Source organism: Triticum dicoccoides, chromosome 6B (assembly GCF_002162155.2).
Source record: "Triticum dicoccoides isolate Atlit2015 ecotype Zavitan chromosome 6B, WEW_v2.0, whole genome shotgun sequence".
Taxonomy (NCBI): Eukaryota; Viridiplantae; Streptophyta; class Magnoliopsida; order Poales; family Poaceae; genus Triticum; species Triticum dicoccoides.
Genome location: NC_041391.1, coordinates 618,179,718 through 618,198,830, shown reverse-complemented (window position 1 = coordinate 618,198,830; position 19,113 = coordinate 618,179,718).

Genomic DNA, 19,113 nt, shown 5'->3' with positions numbered 1-19,113 from the left:
TCGTGAAAGGACTTAGTTGTGGAGCCATCGCAACTAGGAAGCTTGAGGGGGTTAATCGGGACAAAGGACACGAGAGGTTTTTATACTAGTTCGGCCCCTTACGGTGAAGGTAAGGCCTATGTCTAGTTGGGTTGGTATTGATGTTTCGATGACCAGGGAGCGAGATACGCTATGCCTGGCTCTCGATGAGTTGTTTCTTGCCCTAAGCCGCCAGCAGGTCGTCCCCTTATATACACGGGTGGACACCCTGCGGCTTACAGAGTCCCGGTCGGCTTATAAACAGTGTCCGGCTCGGTGACTAGTGAAAACTATCTTATGATACAAGTCACGCCATTACGGTGGTTTACTACAACGGGCCTTAAGTTGCCTGTGGGCTTAAGCCCCCTATTGAACCGCCGTCTTCATCCTTGGTCTTGGGCTTGAGTCTTCTTTTCGTAACCCGGCCCCTCCTGGGCGGCTTACACCAATAGTTATATCCCCAACATTAGGCCCCAGATTGATTTGAACCTGTTCATGTCAATCTTAAAATACCTTTAAAGAATAAATTTTCAGTCTTCTGATTGTGTAGAAGGTTTTCTTTAACCCGCCATGACATCATCTTCTAGATCCGTGTAACCCGGCGTGACGTCATCCTCTCTTAAATTCCTTTTCTATTCCATCGAATCCTTCAACGGATCTCTTCTTTATTGACTATTCCGAAAATCGAGGCGTCGGGGCCGCTGGATAATAACTCTTGTCTCCTCCTTTCCCGCGTCGTCTCAGTTATCCTCTCCCTATAAATAGGCGCGACTTAGGTCTTCCACTCTTCCCTCTTTCAGTCATCTTCTTCCTCCTGCTTCCTCTTGAGCTCCGCCGCCGCCGCCGTCGAACCCCTCGTCTTCACTAACTCAGGCCGCTGCATCAACCTGACTCTGACCAGAAATCGACAGCGAACCTCCGCAGCTCGTCCCCATCCGTGAGTTCCTCTCCTTCCCTTATTTAGATCTGCATTGGAACTTTGTTGAGTTCGTCGGCGTTCATCACCGCCCGATGCAAGCCCTCGCTAGTTTTCACCTCCAATGCCCTGTTTAGATCGTAAAAACCACGTAGAACTGATGCGGCAATTGTTTGTGTTTATCTTGCATAGAAACATATCTCATTTCCCTTGTTTGGAAACCCTCTTCGAGTGTATGAACTTCTCTGCCCTGATTTAAGGTCTAGAAAATTTTCTTTTCAGAGCAATAATTTGATCCAGAATAATAGCTGTCATCTGTGAAACTTGTTTTTATCACCCGGAAAACTTCTTCTGGTAAATGCCTTTAAACACAACTGTCGAGGTGTCCGGCTTAAATAAATGACACAGAACCTTAGTTGCTCCTCATGACCTGAAGAATTTTGAACTGCTCTTGATACTTGTAGCGGCTTAAATATTGTTGCACAATCATCCTTATATCATTAGGCCCCTCCTTAAGCCGCCACCTTGAATAATTAGGATTTTTCTCCCTGGTTAAAATTGAACCGGATCTTCTTATTGTGTCATAGGCCAACTGTTGTCATGGCTCCTAAGGCGGCCAAGACCCATGTAACCTGCTATTGGGTCCCATCCATAGTTACCAAGAGTAAACTGGCTGAGTTCGTGAAATCTGGCCACCTACCAAAAAGGGAGGTCATGTCTTATATGTTCCTGACCCGTCTGAAGAGAAGCCTCAACCCAAAGAAGGGGAGGTGATAGTTTTTACGGATCACATGAGCTGGGTATTTGCCCCTCCCGGGTAAAAATTCTTCAGAGAGGTTTTGAATTTCTTTGACCTTAGACCTGAAGACATCAGACCCAATTCCGTGTCAAATATTTGGAATTTCCAAGTCTTCTGCGAGGTGTACCTAGGAGAGGAGCCAAGTCTGCTTTTGTTCAGGGAACTTTTCTACATGAACCGACAAAATGAACGCACCAACGGGCCCAATCTTGAGCTTGGCGGCATCTCGGTCCAGCGACGGAGAGACTGCCTTTTTCCTTATGCTGAGCTGCCGACTCACCCAAAATATTGGAACCAGACGTGGTTCTATTTTCAGGACACTTCTCCGGCTGATGAGAAGCCTCTGCCCGGCTTTTGCGCCCTACGCCTTGAGTCCAACCATCCGCTAGCAGACAAATTGATGGCCGTTGAACGTCTGCCTCTCAATCCCACACCAAGAAGATCAAAGCTCTCTTGGGAAACAGTTTAAACGGCGTCGATCTGGTCCGAGTCTGGGTTACGTGGCGAATACTTCCATTAAGCCGCCATTCCGGCTTAATGTGTACTTACACAGGCGAAAAGGATGACCCGTTACGCCATAGCCCTGACGACTTACCAGATGATGTGGTGGATGCTACGATCCAGTCACTGCTGAAGGAGGGCACTGTGACGAGTAATACCTTCGGCTTACTTCCCTTTTGCAAGAATAATCCGGCCCCTCCAGTAAGTTATCAATCTTAGTAAATACTCTTCGCTGTGTTATACCTTTTTTGGTACTCATAATTCCTTATTCTTTCCACAGGCTGATGATAACTTCTGGAAGGCCAAATATGACCATGAGGCTGCCAAACAAGCCAGGACGACCAAGAAAGCCGAAAGGAAAGCTGCTAAGACGGGAACCTCAAAAAAGAAGAAACCCAGCGCCTCCGACTTACTCAAATTGGAGGATAGTTCTTCGGATGATGAAGAGGTAATCTTTAAATTTTCTCAATTCCCTTGTTATTACCTGTCTGACATTCTATCCCTTCAGGAGGATACGGGGAACATTTAAGCAGCCAATGAAGAGGTAACTATAATCTCCTCCGACTCAGAGCCTTTGCCAAAGCAAAAGATCCGAAGGGTGACCCGGAAAGTAAGATTTTCACATGCTCTTCCTTATCAAGATCCTCAATTTCTTTTGAAGCAACAACAGCTTGAGAACCGGAGGCAGACCCGGAACAATAAGGATGCGGAACTCTCCTCTGGCTTACCTGACGTAACCAGGAAGCGTCGGACTGAGGTTATCTCTGATTTACGTTGTGTTTTACCTTTAGCGGGCTTAATTCGTCATCCTCTCAATTCGTCTGACTCCAACTATCAGGATACCTCTCCTTCTTCCGATGAATCTATGCAGTCCAACATGCCGGCCTTCAAAACTGCTCCCGGGTAATGTAACCTTATGTACCTTGAACTTTAATTTACCCATGCCTGCATATTCATCCTCTTGCCTTTGTTAACATCATGCAAGTGAAACCCAGCAAGAGGGCGAAGAAGAATAAGCCGTCCCAAAACCCGATTGTAACTAAACCGGTGATTAATGCGTCTGCTCCAGACAGCTCTACCCATCAGCCGCCGCCTGATCCGGCTTCTGATATTCCAGTGCCAACCTTTGATCCGTCTGCTGAGGATACTCTCAACACAAATGACCCGGAGACTCCTAGCCCAGTCAAGACAAATGAACCGGAAGTTGAGATTGCGAGGTCTCAGTTTGTTGAACCAGGGCGGCCTACCGTCCTTGCCAAATGTTCCACCAAGGAAGAACTTGCCGAACACCGAAAAGCCAAGCAGGACATTACTGATTACACTCACTTAAGCATTGGCGATATAGTCTCGGGCTATCTGAATCAATTGCATAATAGCCGTGACCTGGAAATTGATATGGTAAAACAAATACAGCACAAATCTGAGGTATAACTTATACTTTTTACCTGAGTCTTACATACTGTACCAGCCTCCAAGTCTATCGCTTATGAATAAATATGCTGTAAACTTAGAAATCTGCTTTACTTATTAATTGAGCCGGTTCAAAGAGAATATATTTAACCCAGTTATAACATGATAGTTGTAAATTTGCAATATACATTATTCCCCAAGTGTCAAGTATCTTTACTTGTAAAGTGCTTGAGACTTAATATGTGTGACCCGGTATGATAAGTTTAAAATTCTTCAGCATACATTAGCCCCCAAGTGCCAAGTATCTTTACTTGTAAAGTGCTTGGGACTTGAATGTTACCTTACTATAATCCTTACCATAACCTGGTGTCAATGCAGGCCGCCATAAGTCATTTTGAATCGGAGCTTGCTGTCCTAAAGAGTCGTCTGGAAACTCAAGAACTTGAGACTCAGAAGGCTAACTCCAAATTTTAATTCAGTGTCTCTGAAAATGAGAAGCTGAAGAAGAATTTTGAGTCGGAGAAGAAAGCTTGGGCTAATGAGAAAGGCTTCACTGGTGACTCGGGCCGAGACAGCAGAAGCGTCTCTTGCAGAGGCAACAACCGAGCTGTCCCACTTAAAACGACAGATATCTCAAATGGTCTCAGCCATCTTCGGTAAGTTATTTTGCAAAACCTCAAACATTGTAACCTTTCAATGACTATTGTAATAATTACTTCCGGCTAACTGTTATATTTGTGTACATACAGGCCCCAGGAGTACCAACCTTAAACAAAACATGCTGATCAAGCTTAAAGCAGTTTATACCTTAGTGGAACAGCTGTACTCCGGGTCACAACGTGCTTTGTCCATTGTAGCCTTATCAACTCCACATCCCCGCCTTCTGCAAGACGTATTGAAGAGCCTCGCTTTTCTTCCTCAGTGGATGCAAGACTTAAGGCGGGCGTCCTCAAGAGCCGGGGCCGTGGCCGCATTGAGCCGGGCTAAAGCATGGCTCCCAGAACTAGACCCGACCGACCTTGCCCTTGGATACCCAAGTCTGAAGGAGGATGGCATTGCATTTGACGACCATGATTTCACCGCCTGTGTCAAAGGCATACGTCCCGTGGCAACCCTTATTGGAAACGACACTGACCTTAGCAAGTATGCGCCGGCTTATGACAGTAAGAACCGGAGAATTCCAAACACTCCATATGACCAAATCAGCCTGATCCCTCCAATTTGTAAGCATACTTTTGCCCCTGAAGTGGACCCTGCTGGTTTAATAGACGATGAAGCTGAGTTTGAAGCTTTGAGCGGTATTGACTAGGCCTCGTCAACTTTCCAGGACAAAACAACCGACGGAGAAGCGGAGAAGGATAACCCGGAGTCTTCAAGCCCGCCGAAGGAGTGCATCGCCAGGTGTTTTGCAAAAAACAATGCTTTATTTATTCAGACTCGGGGAGTCTTGTAATAGGGTAGAAAAAACTTTCCAATGTTTCTCATTCCTTCGCGCATGTTCCTAGTGCTTTAACACTTTCGTAAGCCGCCACTGCTATATATTTCTGACCTTGATTTCCTTGGCGTGTTAATTTTGCTTGCCTTATTCTGCACATTAAACAAGCAAAATTCCCTTGACAGTTTATCACGTCTGGGGTCACAAAAAGTATTGATAACCCAGAACACAAACCAAAAAACATCATAAATAGACTGGTTTATGACTATACTTTGCTAAGTATAAGCATAACAGCATACCTGCGATCCTTGGATAATCTTTCCTGCTGACTTGATGCTCACTTGGTACTTAACAACCTGGTGTGACCAATATTAAACCGGAAAGACAAAAAACATCTCATAATGTTTTCACAAGGTCTCAGGATAGTCAAAATAATTTACAGGCTTCTGATTTGAATACGATCAGTAAACCGTTCCAAAGGGGTTAAGCTAAGATTCAGATACGATTATATAGCCCCCAATGGCTTGGCGATGCCGATCAAGTGGGTATCGACAGCTATGTTCTCTTTGGTTCGAATACGACCTATGTTTGAACAGGAAGCCCCCAAGTGACCATAAGATTTGCTTAATGACGCTGATTCGAATACGATCCACGTCAGACCCAAAGGGGTTAAGCTGTGATTCAAATATGATCAAGAAGCCCCCAAGTAGGTTTGGCAGTATGCCGATCAAGTGGGTATCGACATCTATGTTCTCTTTGGTTCGGATACGACCTATGTTTGAACAGGAAGCCCCCAAGTGATCATGGCTAGATCCAGATATGATCATAAGCCGGACCAAAGGTAAAGCACGATTCAGATATGATCCGCTCCCTATTGGTTGTTTCCACCATCTGACAAAAAGACATATAAACTTTTGAGGGTGAAAAAGGACAGAGGTCCTGCTTTATTACTTTGTATAATATATACATTGTAAGAGCTAGTGGCTTAAGTATAGTAAGGCCGAAGATGGGCTATATTCCATGGTCGGCGGGTCTCCTCCTCCGACTTACGTGAGTCTTTGTGCTCTCGAATATCAATGAGGTACTATGACCTGTTGTTTAGATTCTTGCTGACCACAAAGGGTCCTTCCCAAGGAGGGGATAGCTTGTGCATATCGGACTGATCCTGGATGAGCCGGAGTACTAAGTCGCCTTCCTGAAATGTTCTGCTTCTGACCCGGCGGCTGTGATAGCGATGAAGGTCTTGCTGGTAAATCGCTGAGCGGGCTATTTTCAAGTCTCGCTCCTCATCCAACAAGTCAAGTGCCTCCTGTCGAGCTTTTTCATTATCAACCTCAACGTAAGCCGCCACACGGGGCGAATCGTGCCAGATATCACTTGGCAGAACTGCCTCTGCTCCATAAACCATGAAGAAAGGTGTATAACCCGTGGATCTGTTAGGCGTAGTGTTGATGCTCCACAACACAGAGGGTAACTCTTCCACCCAACAACCCGGAGTCCGCTGTAAGGGGACCAAGAGCCGTGGTTTGATACCCCTTAAGATCTCCTGATTAGCTCTTTCTGCTTGACCATTGGATTGAGGATGAGCAACAGCCGAAATGTCAAGCCGGATATGCTTTCGTTGACAAAACTCTTCCATGGCACCCTTGGAGAGATTAGTGCCATTATTAGTTATGATGCTATGTGGAAAACCAAAACGAAAGATCACCTTTTTGATAAACTGAACTGCTGTGGCTGCATCACACTGACTGACCGACTCTGCCTCAATCCACTTTGTAAATTTATCCACTGCCACCAGGAGGTGTGTCTTTTTATTCTTAGACCTCTTGAAGGGTCCCACCATGTCAAGCCCCCAGATTGCGAATGGCCAAGTAATTGGAATCATCCTCAATTCTTGAGCCGGCAGATGAGCTCGTCGTAAGAATTTTTGACATCCGTCACATTTGCTAACAAGATCCTCTGCATCAGCATGAGCCGTCAGCCAATAAAAACCATGACGGAAGGCCTTGGCCACCAGAAATTTTGAGCCGGCATGATTACCACAATCCCCTTCATGGAACTCTAGAAGTTTCTCTTGACCCTCTGCAGGTGACACACAACGCTGGAACGCCCCTGTGACACTGAGGTGATGTAACTCGCCATTAACAATTGTCATGGATTTGGACCGCCTGACAATTTGTCTCGCCAAGGTCTCACCCTCAGGCAACTCTCCCCGAGTCATATAAGCCAAGTATGGCAATGTCCAATCTGGGATGACGTGAAGTTCGGCCACCAACTGTGCCTCCGGGTCTGGCACTTCCAGCTCCTCCTCTGTGGGTACCTTGACAGAAGGATTATGCAGAACGTCAAGAAAGGTGTTAGGCGTCACCGGCTTACGCTGAGAGCCCAACCGGCTTAACGCATCAGCCGCCTCATTCTTCCTTCTATCAATGTGCTCCTCCTGATACCCTTTGAAGTACCCAGCTACATCATCCACTTCACGATGATAAGCCGCCATAAGGGGATCCTTAGAATCCCACGTGCCTAAGACTTGTTGAGCCACGAGATCTGAGTCGCCCAAGCACCTTACCCGGCTCAAATTCATCTCCTTAGCCATCCAGAGACCATGGAGCAAGGCCTCATATTCAGCTGCATTGTTAGTACAAGGAAACATGAGCCGGAGCACATAACGAAATTTGTCACCTCGAGGGGAAGTTAAAACAACTCCAGCCCCTGATCCTTCTAACTGCCTGGACCCATCAAAGTGAATAGTCCAATACGTATTATCCGGCTTCTCCTCAGGTGCCTGCAACTCTGTCCAATCATTGATAAAGTCCACCAAGGCCCGAGATTTGATGGCAGTACGGGGCATATACTTCAAACCATAAGGCCCAAGCTCAATAGCCCACTTGGCGATTCGTCCTGTGGCCTCCCTGTTCTGAATGATGTCTCCCAAAGGAGCTGAACTTACCACCGTTATAGGATGACTTTGTAAGTACTGCTTCAGCTTCCGGTTTGCCATGAACACACCATAAACAAGCTTCTGCCAATGTGGATACCTTTGTTTAGACTCAATGAGAACCTCGCTGATGTAGTAAACCGGCCGTTGAACCGGATGCTCCTTGCCTGCCTCCTTACGCTCCACCACGATGGCAACACTGACGGCCCGCGAGTTAGCATCCACATATAACACTAGCGGCTCTCTATCAATGGGAGCCACAAGAACCGGTGGCTCAGACAACTGTCTCTTTAAATCTTCAAAGGCAGTGTTAGCAGCATCGCTCCAAACGAAAGCGTCTGTTTTCTTCATCATCTGATATAGCGGTAAGGCCTTCTCCCCTAACCGGCTTATGAACCAGCTTAAAGCAGCAACACGTCCCACCAGGCGCTGAACATCATTGATACACGCCGGCTTAGCCAGAGAGGTAATCGTTGTGATCTTCTCCGGATTAGCTTCAATGCCTCTGTTTGACACCAGAAAACCCAAGAGCTTGCCTGCAGGTACACCAAACACACACTTGGCCGGGTTAAGCATCATCTTGTAAACCCGGAGATTGTCAAAGGTCTCTCTCAAGTCAGATATTACGGTTTCCTTTTCTCTGGATTTCACCATGATGTCATCCACATAAGCATGAACATTACGCCCAATTTGATCGTGCAAACAATTCTGCACACATCGCTGATAAGTCGCCTGGGCACTCTTGAGTCCAAACGGCATAGATACATAACAGAAGGCCCCAAACGGAGTGATGAAAGCTGTCTTCTCCTGGTCCTTAACTGCCATCTTGATCTGATGATAACCAGAGTAAGCATCCAAGAAGCTCAAACGTTCACAACCTGCCGTAGCATCAATGATTTGATCAATACGGGGGAGAGCAAAGGGATCAGCCGGACAAGCCTTGTTTAAGTCCGTGTGATCCACACACATCCGCCAAGTGCCGTTCTTCTTGAGCACCAACACCGGGTTAGCCAACCACTCCGGATGAAAAACTTCAACAATAAACCCGGCCGCTAAGAGCCGGGCAACCTCTTCTCCAATAGCTTTCCGTCTCTCTTCGTTGAACCGTCGGAGAAACTGCCTTACCGACTTATACTTCGGATCAATATTGAGAGTGTGCTCAGTGAGTTCCCTCGGTACACCCGGCATGTCAGAAGGTTTCCATGCAAAGATGTCCCGGTTCTCACGGATGAACTCGATGAGCGCGCTTTCCTATTTAGGATCCAAATTGGCATTGATACTGAACTGCTTAGAGGCGTCTCCCGGGGTAAAGTCAACAAGCTTTGTCTCAGCGACCGATTTAAACTTCAACGCCGGGTCATGCTCGGTAGTTGGTTTCTTGAGGGAGGTCATATCCGCCGGGTCAACATTGTCTTGATAGAATTTGAGCTCCTCCACGGAACAGGCAGTCTCAGCGTAAGCCGCGTCGCCTTCTTCACATTCCAAGGCCACCTTTCGACTCCCATGCACAGTGATGGTGCCCTTGTAACCCGGCATCTTGAGCTGTAAGTAAACGTAACACGACCGTGCCATGAACTTAGCATAAGCCGGTCGCCCAAACAGAGCGTGATATGGACTCCTGATTTTGGCCACTTCAAACGTCCTCAGCCCTGGAGTCATACTCATCTCCAAAGGCCACCTCCAATTCAATCTTGCCAACTGGGTAAGCCGACTTGCCAGGAACCACCCCATGGAAAACAGTGTTGGATGTTCTCAGATTCTTCTCAGTTAACCCCATGCGCTGGAAAGTCTCATAATAGAGGATATTGATGCTGCTACCTCTGTCCATGAGTACCTTAGTGAATTTATATCCATCGACCTGGGGTGCTACCACCAAGGCTAACTGACCCGGATTATCGACTCGTGGAGGGTGATCCTCTCTGCTCCAAATGATGGGTTGCTCTGACCATCTCAAATAACGAGGAACTGCCAGCTCAACTGAATTTACAACCCTCTTATGAACCTTCTGGTCACGTTTGCATAAGCTAGTGGTAAACACATGGTACTGCCCACCACTCAACTGTTTCGGCCGGCTCTGATAACCCGACTGTTGCTGCTGTTGTCCCCCCTGACCAGATTGCTGCTGATTATTTCCGCCCGGCTGTCCCTGGATACCGGAATTTGAACCACCGCCCGGGCCATGAAAGCCGCCAGCCCCTGAACCGCCGCCAGATCCATGACCACCATCAAAGGTATTGGAATTTTTAAACGCCTTCATGATCGCGCAATCTTTCCACAGGTGTGTAGCGGGGTGCTCTGGGGTGCCGTGTTTCGGGCAGGGCTCATTGAGTAGCTACTCAAGAGATGGGCCTGACCCGCCGGATCGAGGCCACTTACCCTTACGTCTCTGATTGTTACCCTGTGTATTAGCGTTGGCTACAAGCTCCGGTTGCCGTCCGCCTTACGCTTATTGCCGCTTTGATTCACTGGGTTGTGCTGTTGACCCTTTCCATTGCCGTTCCTTTTTCCCTTTCCTATCTTCTCATCGTCAGATGCAGGATCCTTGGTACTATCAGAATCGGCATTTTTGACTAAAGCCGCCATTAGCCTACCCATATCCCTGCAGTCACGCTTAAGGCGCCCCAGTTTCTGCCTCAGCGGCTCAAAGCTGCAATTTTTCTCCAACATGAGGACTGCAGAGCCGGCATCCATCTTATCAGATGAATGAATTATCTCCTTGACCCGGCGTACCCAATGGGTGGTGGATTCACCCTCCCCCTGCTTACAATTCGTCAAGTCCATGATTGACATAGATTGCTTACAGGTGTCCTTGAAATTCTGGATGAAACGGGCTTTTAACTCCTCCCACGAACCAATGAAATTGGGTGGTAAACTTTTTAACCAAGACCGGGCCGTTCCATCTAACATCATGGTGAAATTTTTAGCCATTGCCGCGTCACTGACTTCCAACAACTCCATGGCCATCTCATAACTCTCAATCCAGGCTCCAGGCTGTAAGTCGGCCGTGTAATTCGGCACCTTTCGAGGTCCCTTGAAGTCCTTGGGCAGGCGCATGTTGCGCAAAGCCGGTATCAAACAAGGAACACCATCGGTCCTGGTGGCTACTCCCATCTCAGTAGAAGTCGTTGGATACTCTGGAATATCCTGATGTGCCGCCTGTTGAGCCGCCACCTGAGCCGCCCGCTCATTCTCCTGACGTACTCCGTCTTGCACCGGGTTATAGCCACCATGTTGGTCACGGCGTTGGGCGTTGCTTGACAAAGCTTCAGACTCCTTGTGCCTGCTGTAACTCGGGCTCCGGTTCTGACGAGGCGGTGCTAACCAAGGCGGAGGAGTTGAATGAATCCTATCCCGGCTATAAGAATAGGTCTCTTGCTGAGCCAGGGCCGTCTGGACAAGTTCCCTAATCCTCCGGGTCTCCACCGCTGTTGGATCATCACCGTCCACTAGAAGAGCCGCTAGACGTGCTGACGTTGCAATTAAATTCTCCATGGGGTTGGAAAAGTGACCCTCCGATATCGGCACATAACGTGATGGTGCCATGCTCACATGAGCAGGTGGCATCTCACGACGCTGAGCCGGTCCACCTGCTCCGGATGTCATAAACTGATTGGCCTCTGGCGGGTTACTTGGGCCGGCTCCAGGTGTAGCGAAAAGAACCCGAGGGTCGTAATTCGGAGGTAACCGGGATTGGGTCTTCTGGTGCCTCCTCCTCATTACCTCATTGGACGCATTTAAGCTCATCGTGAGCTCGTAAGCCTCTGACTGCAACCGCTGTGCCCGGGCGTCGAGAGCCGCCCGCTCCGTAGCTAGTCTAGTATCCTCAGCTGCCAAGGCCTCCTTGGCCTGAGCTATCTCCTTACATACCCGTGCCACCTCCGCATCATGCTCATCTTTGTTCGCAGGGATACCGTGGCGGTTAACAGGGCCGTAAGCTTGTCCATGAGGTCTATCAGCACTTGAGACGGCGGGCGCACAGGGCCTCCTGCCCCGGCCGTTCTTATCCCGGACGTAATTGCAGTAGCGGCTGTAGAGTTTTGACCGGGTTGAGTCCCAACCATGAAGACTCCTGCCCAATTCAGCGACTCACAGGGGTCCGGAATACTGAAGCCATCGGAACAGCCCCCGAGCACACCATCTTGAACTTGATACAGAGAATCTGTTGAACCGGCGGACGAATCACCGTTAGAGTGGACGGCCATCTCACCACCATCTTCAGGTCCTTCAGAAAGCTCTTCTCCGTGGACGCAGCCCACAAAGACACGCTTCATGCCGGGCTGAGCTCGGGCGGGTTTCGCACACTGAGCCGTCTCGATGAGGTCGGTGCAGTTGTCCGGCCCAGGCCCCGGCTCACCAATCCGGCCGATGAAGACATGGATCCCTCCAAAGGGGACCCGGTACCGGTACTCAATTGATCCGGCGTCGGGGCCCCAGCCTTCATCGTCGATGTAGATCTTGCCGCGACGACTCTTGGTCATCCGGCCCACTACGTATCCCTTGAGCCCTTCAAAGTTGCCCTTCAAGAACTCAAATCCACCGTGCGCTGGCCCCATGGTGGGCGCCAACTGTCGTGGAATTGTCACGTCAGATGTCCTCGTGAAAGGACTTGTTGTGGAGCCATCGCAACTAGGAAGCTTGAGGGGGTTAATCGGGACAAAGGACACGAGAGGTTTTTATACTAGTTCGGCCCCTTACGGTGAAGGTAAGGCCTACGTCTAGTTGGGTAGGTATTGATGTTTTGATGACCAGGGAGCGAGATACGCTATGCCTGGCTCTCTTGATGAGTTGTTTCTTGCCCTAAGCCGCCAGCAGGTCGTCCCCTTATATACACGGGTGGACGCCCTGCGGCTTACGGAGTCCCGGCCGGCTTATAAACAGTGTCCGGCTCGGTGACTATTTAAAACTACCTTATGATACAAGTCATGCCATTACGGCGGTTTACTACAACGGGCCTTAAGTCACCTATGGGCTTAAGCTCCCTATTGAACCACCGTCTTCATGCTTAGTCTTGGGCTTGAGTCTTCTTTGCGTAACCCGGCCCCTCCTGGGCGGCTTACACCAATAGTTATATCCCCAACAACTTCCAACAAGTTGCTCTCTTGTTTCATCTCACTGAAAAACGAGGCCTTTCAGTCATCTTGCCCATGTGGTATGATTTGCATGTCTCAAGTGATTCGAAATTAAATGAGTCCAAACGATCCATTTGTATGGAGTTTCTTCATGCATATATACCAATAGACATGGTTCACATGTCTCAATCTTTTCAAAAGGAGTGAGTCCAAAGATCCATCAACATGGAGCTTCTTCATGCGTTTTATACCAGCATGACTCAAATGGCAGTGCCACAAGTATGTGGTACTATCATTACTATCTTATATCTTTTGGTATGAACATGTGTATCACTACGATCGAGATTCAATAAACCATTCATTTTAGGTTCAAGACCGTTGAAGGTATTATTCAAATAAATAGAGTAACCATTATTCTCCTTAAATGAATAGCCGTATTGCGATAAACATAGTCCAATCATGTCTATGCTCAACGCAAACACCAAATAACAATTATTTAGGTTTAACACCAATCCCGATGGTAGAGGGAGCGTGCGATGTTTGATCACATCAACCTTGGAAACACTTCCAACATATATCGTCATCTCTCCTTTAGCTAGTCCCCGTTTATTCCATAGCTCTTTTATTTCGAGTTACTAACACTTTGCAACCGAACCGGTATCTTAATACCCTGGTGCTACTAGGAGTACTTGTAAAGTACACATTTAATACAATGTATATCCAATATACTTCTGTCAACCTTGCCAGCCTTTTCATCTACCAAGTATCTAGGGTAGTTCGGCTTCAGTGACCGTTCCCTCATTACAGAAGCACTTAGTCTCGGGTTTGGGTTCAACCTTGGGTTTCTTCACTAGAGCAGCAACTGATTTGTCATTTCATGAAGTATCCCTTCTTGCCCTTGCCCTTCTTGAAACTAGTGGTTTTACTAACCATCAACAATTGATGCTCCTACTCGATTTCTACTTTCGCAGTGTCAAACATCACGAATTGCTCAAGGATCATCATGTCTATCCCTGATATGTTATAGTTCATCACGAAGCTCTAATGGCTTGGTGGCAGTGACTATGGAGAACCATCACTATCTCATCTGTAAGATTAACTCCCACCCGATTCAAGTGATTGTAGTACTCAGACAATCTGAGCACATGCTCAATGATTGAGCGTTTCTCCCTTAGTTTGCATGTTAAGAAACTTGTCGGAGTCTCATACCTCTTGACGTGGGCACGGGCCTGAAATCCTAATTTTAGCTCTTGGAACATCTCATATGTTCTGCGACATTTCAAAAAATGTCTTCGGTGCCTCAATTCTAAACCGTTTAACATTATGCACTGAACTATCACGTAGTCATCAAAACGTGCATGTCAGATGTTCGCAACATCCACAAACGACGCTCGAGGTTCAGCACACCGAGCAGTGCATTAAGGACATAAGCCTTCTGTGCAGCAATGAGGACAATCCTCAGTATACGGACCGAGTCCGCATAATTGCTAATGTCAACTTTCAACTAAATTTTCTCTAGGAACATATCTTAAACAGTAGAACTAAAGCGTAAGCTATGACATAATTTGCAAAGAGCTTTTGACTATGTTCATGATAATTAAGTTCATATGATTATTTAATGAACTCCCACTTAGATAGACATCCCTCTAGTCATCTAAGTGATACATGATCCGAGTAAACTAGGTCGTGTCCGATCATCATGTGAGACGGACTAGTCATCATTGGTGAACATCTTCATGTTGATCATATCTACTATACGACTCATGTTCGACCTTTCGGTCTCTTGTGTTCCGAGGCCATGTCTGTACATGCTATGCTCGTCAAGTCAACCTAAGTGTTTCGCGTGTGTAAATCTGGCTTACATCCGTTGTATGTGAACGTTAGAATCTATCACACCCGATCATCACGTGGTGCTTCGAAACAACGAACTTTCGCAACACAGTTAGGAGGAACACTTTCTTGAAATTTTAAGAGGGATCATCTTATTTATGCTACCGTCGTTCTAAGCAAATAAGATGTAAAAACATGATAAACATCACATGCAATCAAATAGTCACATGATATGGCCAATATCATTTTGCTCCTTTTGATCTCCATCTTCGGGGCGCCATGATCATCATCGTCACCGGCATGACACCATGATCTCCATCATCATGATCTCCATCATTGTGTCTTCATGAAGTTGTCTCGCCAACTATTACTTCTACTACTATGGCTAACGGTTTAGCAATAAAGTAAAGTAATTACATGGCGTTATTCAATGACACGCATGTCTTACATTAAATTAAGACAACTCCTATGGCTCCTGCCGGTTGTCATACTCATCGACATGCAAGTCGTAATTCCTATTACAAGAACATGATCAATCTCATACATCACATATATATCATTCATCACATCCTTTTGGCCATATCACATCACATGACATATGCTACAAGAACAAGTTAGATGTCCTCTAATTATTGTCGCAAGTTTTTACGTGGCTGCTATAGGTTTCTAGCAAGAATGTTTCTTACCTACGCCAAAACCACAATGTGATATGCCAATTGCTATTTACCCTTCATAAGGACCCCTTTCATCGAATCCGATCCGACTAAAGTGGGAGAGACAGACACCCGCTAGCCACCTTATGCAACTAGTGCATGTCAGTCAGTGGAACCTATCTCACGTAAGCGTACGTTTAAGGTCGGTCCGGGATGCTTCCTCCCACGATGCCGCCAAATCAAGATAAGACTAGTAACGGTAAGCATATTGAACAAACCAACGCCCACAACTACTTGTGTTCTACTCGTGCATAGAATCTACGCATAGACCTAGCTCATGATGCCATTGTTGGAGAACGTAACAGAAATTCAAAATTTTCTACGCATCACCAAGATAAATCTATGGAGATTCTAGCAACAAGAGAGAGGGGAGTGCATCTTTATACCCTTGAAGATCGCAATGCGGAAGCGTTACAAGAACGCGGATGAGGGAGTCGTACTCGCGGCGATCCAAATCGTGGAAGATCCGATGTAACGCCGAACGGACGGCGCCTCCGCGTTCAACACACATACAGCCCCGGGACGTCTCCTCCTTCTTGATCCAGCAAGGGAGAGGAGAAGTTGAGGGAGAGCTTCGGCAGCACGACGACATGGTGGTGGAGCTTGCAGTTCTCCGGCAGGGCTTCGCCAACCACTACTGAGGAGGAGGTGGAGTTGGAGAGGGGGAGGGCTGCGCCAGGGGCAAGGGGTGCAGCTCCCATGCGCCTCCCCACTATATATAGGGGTGGAGGGGGCTGGTTTCTTGCCCTCCAAGTCCATTGGGCGTTGGCAAAGGTGGGAGGAAAGAAATCCCATCATTTCCCTTCCCCACCGATTGTTATCCCCCCTTTTTAGGTATCTTGATCTTATCCCTTCGGGATATGATCTTATTCCTTCTAAGGGGGGATCTTGGTGCTCCTTGACCAGGGGTGTAGGGACTTGCCCCCACTACCCACGTTCATGTGGCTCCCCCATGCAGGTGGGCCCCACTCCGAAATCTTCTAGAACCTTCCCGGTACAATACCGAAAAGTCCCAAACATTTTCCGGTGGCCAAAATAGGACTTCCCATATATAAATCTTTACCTCTGAACCATTCCGGAACTCCTCATAACGTCCGGGATCTCATCCGGGACTCCGAACACCATTCGGTAACTGCACACTAATTCCCATAACAACTCTAGCGTCACCAAACCTTAAGTGTGTAGACCCTACGGGTTCGGGAATCATGCAGACATGACCGAGACAGCTCTCTGGCCAATAACCAACAGCGGGATCTGGATACCCATGTTGGCTCCTACATGTTCCACGATGATCTCATCGGATGAACCACTATGTCGGGGATTCAATCAATCATGTATACAATTCCCTTTGTCAATCGGTACGTTACTTGCCCGAGATTCGATCGTCGGTATCCCAATACCTCGTTCAATCTCGTTACCGACAAGTCACATTACTCGTTCCGTAATGCATGATCCCGTGACTAACTACTTAGTCACATTGAGCTCATTATGATGATGCATTACTGAGTGGGCCCAGAGATACCTCTTCGTCACACGGAGTGACAAATCCCAGTCTCGATTCGTGCCAACCCAACAGACACTTTCGGAGATACCCGTAGTGCACCTTTATAGCCACCCAGTTACGTTTTGACGTTTGGCACACCCAAAGCATTCCTACGGTATCCGGGAGTTGCACAATCTCATGGTCTAAGGAAATGATACTTGACATTAGAAAAGCTTTTAGCAAACGAACTACACGATCTTGTGCTATGCTTAGGATTGGGTCTTGTCCATCACATCATTCTCCTAATGATGTGATCCCGTTATCAATGACATCCAATGTCCATGGTCAGGAAACCATAACCATCTATTGATCAACGAGCTAGTCAACTAGAGGCTCACTAGGGACATGTTGTGGTCTATGTATTCACACATGTATTACGGTTTCCAGTTAATACAATTATAGCATGAATAATAGACAATTATCATGAACAAGGAAATATAATAATAACCATTTTATTATTGCCACTAGGGCATATTTCGAACACACCCTCCTGGCCAGGGTGTGGCCCCCCTCCGGTACTTTCTTTGCCCAATAATTCTTATTAAATCCAAAAATGACTTTCGTGGAGTTGCAGGTCTTTTGGAGCTGTGCAGAATAGGTTTCCAATATTTGCTCCTTTTCCAGCCAGAATCCTAGCTGCCGGCATCCTCCCTCTTCATGATAAACCTTGTAAAATAAGAGAGAATAGCCATAAGTATTGTGACATAACGTGTAATAACAGCCCATAATGCAATAAATATTGATATAAAAGCATGATGCAAAATGGACGTATCAACTCCCCCAAGCTTAGACCTCGCTTGTCCTCAAGCGGAAGCCGAAATCAAAAAATATGTCCACATGTTTAGAGATAGAGGTGTCGATAGAAATAAAATACGGACATGATGGCAGCATGATGATTCTTATAACAGCAACATATATATAGATTTGGTCATGTGATTTCTTATGCTCAAGTAACAATCTATTCACAATGTCAAGTATGGAACATAAACTTCATTGGGAACTAACAAACTATAATCTCAGTCATTGAAGCAATTGCAATTTATCATAACATCATAAAGAGTCAAGAATAGAGCTTTTCAGCAAGTCCACATACTCAACTATCATATAGTCTTCTACAATTGCTAACACTCACGCAATACTTATGGTATGGAGTTTTAATCGGACACTGAGAAAGATAGGGGCTTATAATTTTGCCTCCCAACGTATTCACCTTTAGGTGATGTCAACAATAATAGTTCATGCTAACGAACATCCAATTGGATATATGTATCAGGATCTTTCCAACACGAGGTGCTTGCCAAAGGATAAAATGAAAAAGGGAAAGGTGGAGATCACCTTGACTCTTGCATAAAGTAAAAGACATAAAGTAGAAGATAGGCCCTTCGCAGAGGGAAGCAGAGGTTGTCATGCACGTTTAGGGTTGGATGCACAAAATCTTAATGCGAAAGAACGTCACTTTATATTGCCACTTGTATATGGACCTTTATTATGCAGTCCGTCGCTTTTATTGCTTCCATAACAAGATCGTATAAAGCTTATTTTGTCTGCACTAATAAGTCATGCATATTTAGAGAGCAATTTTTATTGCTTGCACTGATGACAACTTACTTGAAGGATCTTACTCAATCCATAGGTAGATATGGTGGACTCTCATGGCAAAACTGGGTTTAAGGATATTTGTAAGCACAACTAGTATATCTACTTGGTGCTAGGAATTTTTGTCTAGCATGAGGGGGAAAGGCAAGCTCAACATGTTTGAATGATCCATGACAATATACTTTAACTGAGATGTGAGAAAACATAAAACATTACATTGTCTTCCTTGTCCAACATCAACTCTTTAGCATGTCATACTTTAATGAGTGCTCACAATTATAAAATATGTCCAAGATAGTGTATTTATATGTGAAAACCTCTCTTTCCTTATTACTTCCTATTAAT